General features: G+C 37.5%; 1 pseudogene; it reads right to left on the bottom strand.

Annotated features, from left to right (window-relative positions):
- Positions 1-677: 677 nt before the first annotated feature.
- LOC102729232 (ethanolamine kinase 1 pseudogene) overlaps positions 678-6,426 on the bottom strand; it is a 31,727-nt pseudogene continuing 25,978 nt past the window's right edge.

Here is a 6,426-nt window from a genome sequence, read left to right as displayed (position 1 = left end):
CTAAAAAAAAGAGAAAGGGGGGGCTAGATAGCACAGTCAGTTAAGTGGCCGACTCGATTTCGGCTCAGGTCATGATCTCAGGGTTCTGGGATCAAGGTCCAAGTTGGGCCCCATGCTCAGTGGGGAATCTGCTTGAGGATTTTCTCCCTCCCTCTCCCTCTGCTCTTCCCCCAGCCCCTGCTCTCTCTCTCTCCCTCAAATAAATAAATCTTAAAAAAAAGAATAAATATGAATCTTACTTACAATGCATTAAGATTACAATGTTTACACTGAACACCTAGAATGTGTACTATAATTAAAGTAAAACTAAAAAATTTATCCTAGAATACTCTCATTGCTTACATTCAACAAACATAAAACAGATGAAAGTCACAGAATCATGTTAAATTCATAATAATTCACATATAACATAGATTAAATTATCAAAGAAAGGATTAAACTGACATCTTCATAGCTCTTTGTAGATTCAACATTTCTATGCCTCCACATACTGATAGCAGAAAGCATATTTCTTGACATCGTTCAATCTATTTAAAAAAATTGACTGTATAGAAGCCATAATTTATAAATCAAGGTAACCAAGTGAAATAACAATTTTCATTAATATTGGCTTTTTAGAATTTCTTAAGAAAAGATATACAAGGATTGCTCAGCTGCCTATGAATAATTAAATTTCTTTACTTAAGCACTTTTAATACAGTAACCGCAGGCTTCATTTTGAAGTTTTTGTTAAAACGAACAATTACTTACTCCGGGAAATCACCCTCAATAGTGGGGTATTTGGCTTGAATCACAGCCCATGATTCCTAAAGATATGAGAAGCCAGTGACTTGAATAAAGAGTATTTCTACCCTCCTTTTCAGTAACTTCTGTCTCAAAGCCCTTATATTCTTTGTAGACTTCAAGGTAAGCATGCAGCCACTGACCCTGGTGTTCCCTGTCTGGATAGAGAATATAGTCTACATCACTTGCACCTACAAATTCACTGAAATGATTTCTAATATCATGTAGCAGGTAGTTGTGTCAAGAATTTTGTAATCAATGAGCTGTATGTCACCTTGTTTCTTGCTGTAGATTCTATTCTTACACAATAGCTCATTACGGCAAAGCACAACTAGTAATTTCAGGTTGGAAAGATTCTCCTTGAAATAAGTCATCTCCTCCTGAAGACTGAGGGCTTCGTATATTACTTAGGAACATGTTATTAATGTCTTTATCTGCAAATGCTGTAGGAATGAGGGAGAAATATATTCCCACCTATAGCCATAGATTAGATTTGGGAATCCAACCATTGAGTGCATGACTAGTATGGATTTTAGCAAGCTGATGAGCTATTCGCCTGAAAAAGGCTGAGTTGCAGATGCATTTTTGATCCAATGTTTTTCTCTGTATAACTTTATAGCATAGTTCATTACAAGGTACAGTAGAACGGTGGTGCACAGCTATGAGCTTGCAACACTCAAAACCTCTTCACTTCCTCATCTCACCAACTAACAAGTCAGTCTTACTGTGATTAACTTCTCACCAGGACTGAATCTTCCATTATATTACCCACATCACAGCCAGGAAATTTGTAATTTCATCTATAAAGATGTGCAGGTCCCCTCCTGGGTGGGTGTGTGTGGGGGGGTCCCCCTGTGGCCACAGGTGTTGAAGGTGGTTTAGAGATCCTCCTGGCAGCTCTATTCCTCCTGATCCTGAATTGTGATGTTCAACTTGAGCACCTCCAGGGAGCCCACTGATGTAACCGTCGACAGTCCAGGAGACAATAGAGACCACTGTACAGAAAGTGACAAAAACCAGGGTGGGTGCTGACTAGCTGGCAGATACTTTTGTCCTGTGACTTCCTGAGAGACTCCAAGCATCTGATGCCTTCTGTTTAGGTGTTTACAATTTAGGATCTCACGTTAGTTTACTCCAAATCACTGCTCCAAAGCTGGTTAATATTCACCTCCTTTCCTCTCTATAGGATCAATAAAGATGTTTTTGTCCTCAAATTTTAGGCTTTGAGGTTGTGGCTGTGGCTCTGGTTTCACTGATGATAGGATATTCTTTGCTTTCCCCTGTTCCGTTTGTTTCTTATTGATACTATGGCTAAGAGAGGAATTTTAAAAACCTTTACTGGGCCCTCACCCAGATGAAAACTCAGGTAGTGTTTTCTTAATACAAAGCAGCAGTTCTCAATTCTGGCTGCACATTAGACTTGGAGGCCCTTTCAAAATTCCAGGGACCCGACTACATGCCAGGCCTTTAAACCAGAACTTTTGGAGTTAGACCTAGGCATCAGCCATTTAAAAAATTTTCCAAGTGATTCTAATGCTCACCCACCAATGTTAGGTCTCAGACTTCTTTCTCTATGTGTTTTTGTTTTGTTTGTATTTGAGAATATGTGTAAATTTGTACCCTATCCACATAAATTTATCTTCGTGAAACCCATTCAATTATTTTTAGCATCAACAAATTTCAATGAAAACTTATTTTTCCCATGTCTTCAATTGAACTAATATCAGATTAAGATGAATTATTTTCACAGTGATACTTTTTTTAGGAACAAATAATTATTACTAGAAACTATTAAATCATACAATATACAGAGTAAGATTGAAAAAGATGCAGAGAGAAATGAGATTCATACCGAAGAGTGCTTCATTCTGTTAGTTGAGGCTGCCATAACAAAGTACCACAGACTGGAGGCTTAAATGACAGAAATTCATTTTCTCACAGTTCTGGAGGTGAGAGGCCAAACTCAGGATGGCAGCACAGGTGGTTTTTTTCTAGGCCTCTCTCCTTGGTTTATAGGTGTCTGCCTTCTCTCTGTGTCTGCACATAGTCTTCCCTCTGTACCTGTCTGTGTTTTTTATTTATTTATTTATTTATTTAAAGATTTTATTTATTTATTTGACAGAGAGATAGAGAGCATAAGTAGGCAGAGAGGCAGGCAGAGGGAGAGGGAGATGCAGGCTCCCCGCCGAGCAGGGAGCCCGATGCGGGGCTCGATCCCAGGACCCCGGGATCATGACCTGAGCCGAAGGCAGCCGATTAACCGACCGAGCCACCCAGGCGCCCCTGTGGTTTTTTTTTTTTTTTTTTTTAAGATTTTATTTATTTATTTGAGAGAGAGAGAGCATGAGCAGGGGGAGCGGCAGAGGGAGAGGGATAAACAGACTCCCCACTGAGCAAGGAGCCTGATGAGGGCCTGACACGGGGCTCCACAAGGGGCTCGATCCCAGGACCCCAGGATCACCACCTGAGCCAAAGGAAGACACTTAACCAACTGAGCCACTCAGGTGCCCCTGTCTGTCTGTGTCTTAATCTCCTCTTATAAGGACACCAGTCAGATCAGATCAGGGTCCACCTTTATGATCTCATTTTAACTTAAATAGCTCTTTAATAATCTATCTCAAAATTCAATAACATTCTGAGGTACCAGAGGTTAGGACTTTGACATATGAATTTTAGAGGAACATGATTCAGCCCATACCATACATCAAATAACAAAACTTTGAGTTTTGTAGCTATGCCAGAATTTTGAAATCATAAAATTAAAATAACAGATAAGGCATGAAATATAATTAAGTATAAAACTTTATCAAAAGTTTTCAAGTGTAAGTTACTTTTTTCATCACAAAGGTAGTATGTACTCATAGAAATTTGGAAAACACAAAGTAGAGAGTAGCAGAACAACTGTTTTCTACTACTTATAAGTATTCTTCATGTATTGATGCCTGTCTTCCTAGTCTTCTTCCTCTTCAAGTTAAAAAATAAACACAGTTGTTAAACATGATACATATGAAATGATACATTCTGCTTTTCAAATATTTACTCAATATAATTTAAACATTTTCCCTTTTATACTTTTCATTAAAAGATTTTTAACAGGTGTATTATTCTACATCTAGTCAAGAGAAACAGTTTTTTCTTAACCATTCTGTTTCTGGTTAGACGTTTAGATTATCAGTCCGTGTCCTACCAAGAAAACTGTACAATTAAACTGGGTAATTGAGGAGATTTTTGAAAAATAGACTTTATTTTTTAGAATAGTTTTGGATTTACATGAAAACTGGATGATAGTACAGACAGTTCTTATCTATCTTCCCACCCAATTTCTTTTATTAACATCTCACCTCAGTATGGTACATTTGCTGCAATTAATGAACAAATATTGATACTTTGCCCTTAACTAAAGCCCGTAGTTTATTCAGATTTCCTTAATGTTAGTGAAATGTCTTTTTCTGTTTCAGGATCCCAACCAGGATACATTATATTAAGTAGTCAAATACCTTAGGCACCTCTTGGCTGTGATAGTTTCTTGACATTCTTTGTTTTTCATGACTTTGATAGTTTGAAGAATACTGGTCAGGTATGTTGTAGATGCTACCCTAATGGAATTTTTCTGACTTTTTTTTTTATGATTAGGCTATGGGTTTTGAGAATGTCACAGGTGAAGTGCCATTTTCATTATGTCATATTAAGGGACCGTATGTTAGCTTGATTTATCACTGCTGGTGTTGACCTCAATCACCTGGCTGAAGTCATATTTGTCAGATTCCTCCACTGTAAAGTTACTCTCCCCCTCCCTTTCCATATATATTTATTGGGAAAAAAGTCACTATGTACAGCCCACACTTAAAAAGTAGGGATTTATTCTCCCTCTCCTTGAGGGATATGTACCTATATATATTATTTAGACTTCTTCTGCAAGGGGGATTTGCCTTTTACCCCTATTAATTTTTTTTATTAGTATGGACTAATGGATATATATGTTATTCTTTGGGTTATAATATAATACTACTTTATTTTGTTGCTCACATATTTCCATCATTGGGTGCTCTTTCAGTTGGCTCCTATGTTCTTTTGACATAACCCCATCAATGTAGAATTTTTAAAGTATTTCCTTACTTTCTGACACTATAAGATGCTGCAGGCTCATCTTGTATATTTCTGGCCCCAGTATTAGAATCAGCCATTTCTTCAAGGAGCCCTGGTTCTTTTATTGGAGAATAATATTAGAAACCAAATCTGGGCACTCGGTGTGCTCATTGTTACTGGGATATTGTTACTTTCTGACTCTCAGCTGTCAGAACAGGGAAATATATCTGTGTATATTAACTTATTTATAAATATCTCTATATGTCAACATCTCTATTAAGCTAAACATGAGTTCATACTGATGTCTTCAACCATGATCCATTACCACATGGATTATTCTGGACTTCTCCCCTTGCCTATCTGTAAACTTGTACTCCAACAGTGAGAAACCTGGCTCCCACCATCCACCAACCATTTTCTTAATTGTTCAATTACATGATATGTACATAGGAGTATTATAATTGCTAACCTTTACTCCTGTAGAAAACAACTTTATTAAAAACAGTGTAGTGCTTATGTGCAGTTTCTTTTGCCTTTAGTCTTAAGATTCAACTCATTTCCAAAATGAGTTGGGTTATAACATTTCTCTCGTATCCTCTTACACTGAGGCTGTTTCATACATTTGTAATATAGTTAAATTCTTTGGTCATGGTCTGTATTCGATCCTGGGATCCCCTGACCTCCTAAATAATGCTTTAAAATTTGCATACATTCAGGTTTACTCTTTGTGCTGTAAGTTCTATGGGGTTTGACAAATGCATGATATAATATATCCACCATTACAGTAACATACAGAATAGTTTCACTGCCCTAAAATCCTCTGTAATTCACCTATGCAACCCTTCTCCACAACAAACCCCTGGCAACCACTGATTGTTTTACTCTCTCTATAGTTTTGTCCTTTCCAGAATATTATGTAACCATATAATTGACATCAGATAGTATGTGTCCTTTCCAGAATATTATGTAATCATATAATTGAGATCAGATAGTATGTAGCATTTCCAGATTGGTTTCTCTCACTTAGCAATGTGTATTTAAAGTTCCTCCATGTTTTTATGGTGGCTTGCTAGTTTATTTCTTTTTATTGCTGAATAACATTCCATTATGAGAATGAACCATAGTGCATTTATCCATTTATCTATTGAAGAACATCTTGATTGCTTACAGTTTTTGGTGAATATAAATAAAGCTGCTATAAACATTCATGTGTAGGTTTTTGTCTAGACATAAATTTTCACATCAGTTGAGTAAATACTTAGAAGGGTGATTGCTAGATTGTATGGTAAGATTAAGTTTAGTTTTTTCTTAACATATCTTGCATTATTTGTCTCAGAGGTACAGATCTGAGACTCAACAGAAGAAGAAGAAGGTAGCGGGAAGGGAGGAATGAAGCGGGGGAAATCGGAGGGGTGGACGAACCATGAGAGAAGATGGACTCTGAAAAACAAACTGAGGGTTCTAGAGGGGAGGGGGGTGGGAGGATGGGTTGGCCTGGTGGTGGGTGTTGAGCAGGGCACGTTCTGCATGGAGCACTGGGTGTTGTGCACGAACAAT

The sequence above is a fragment of the Leptonychotes weddellii genome, chromosome 2 (assembly GCF_054177405.1).
Source record: "Leptonychotes weddellii isolate Sample4059 chromosome 2, ASM5417740v2, whole genome shotgun sequence".
NCBI lineage: Eukaryota > Metazoa > Chordata > Mammalia > Carnivora > Phocidae > Leptonychotes > Leptonychotes weddellii.
This window is presented reverse-complemented; position numbering and strand designations above follow the sequence as displayed.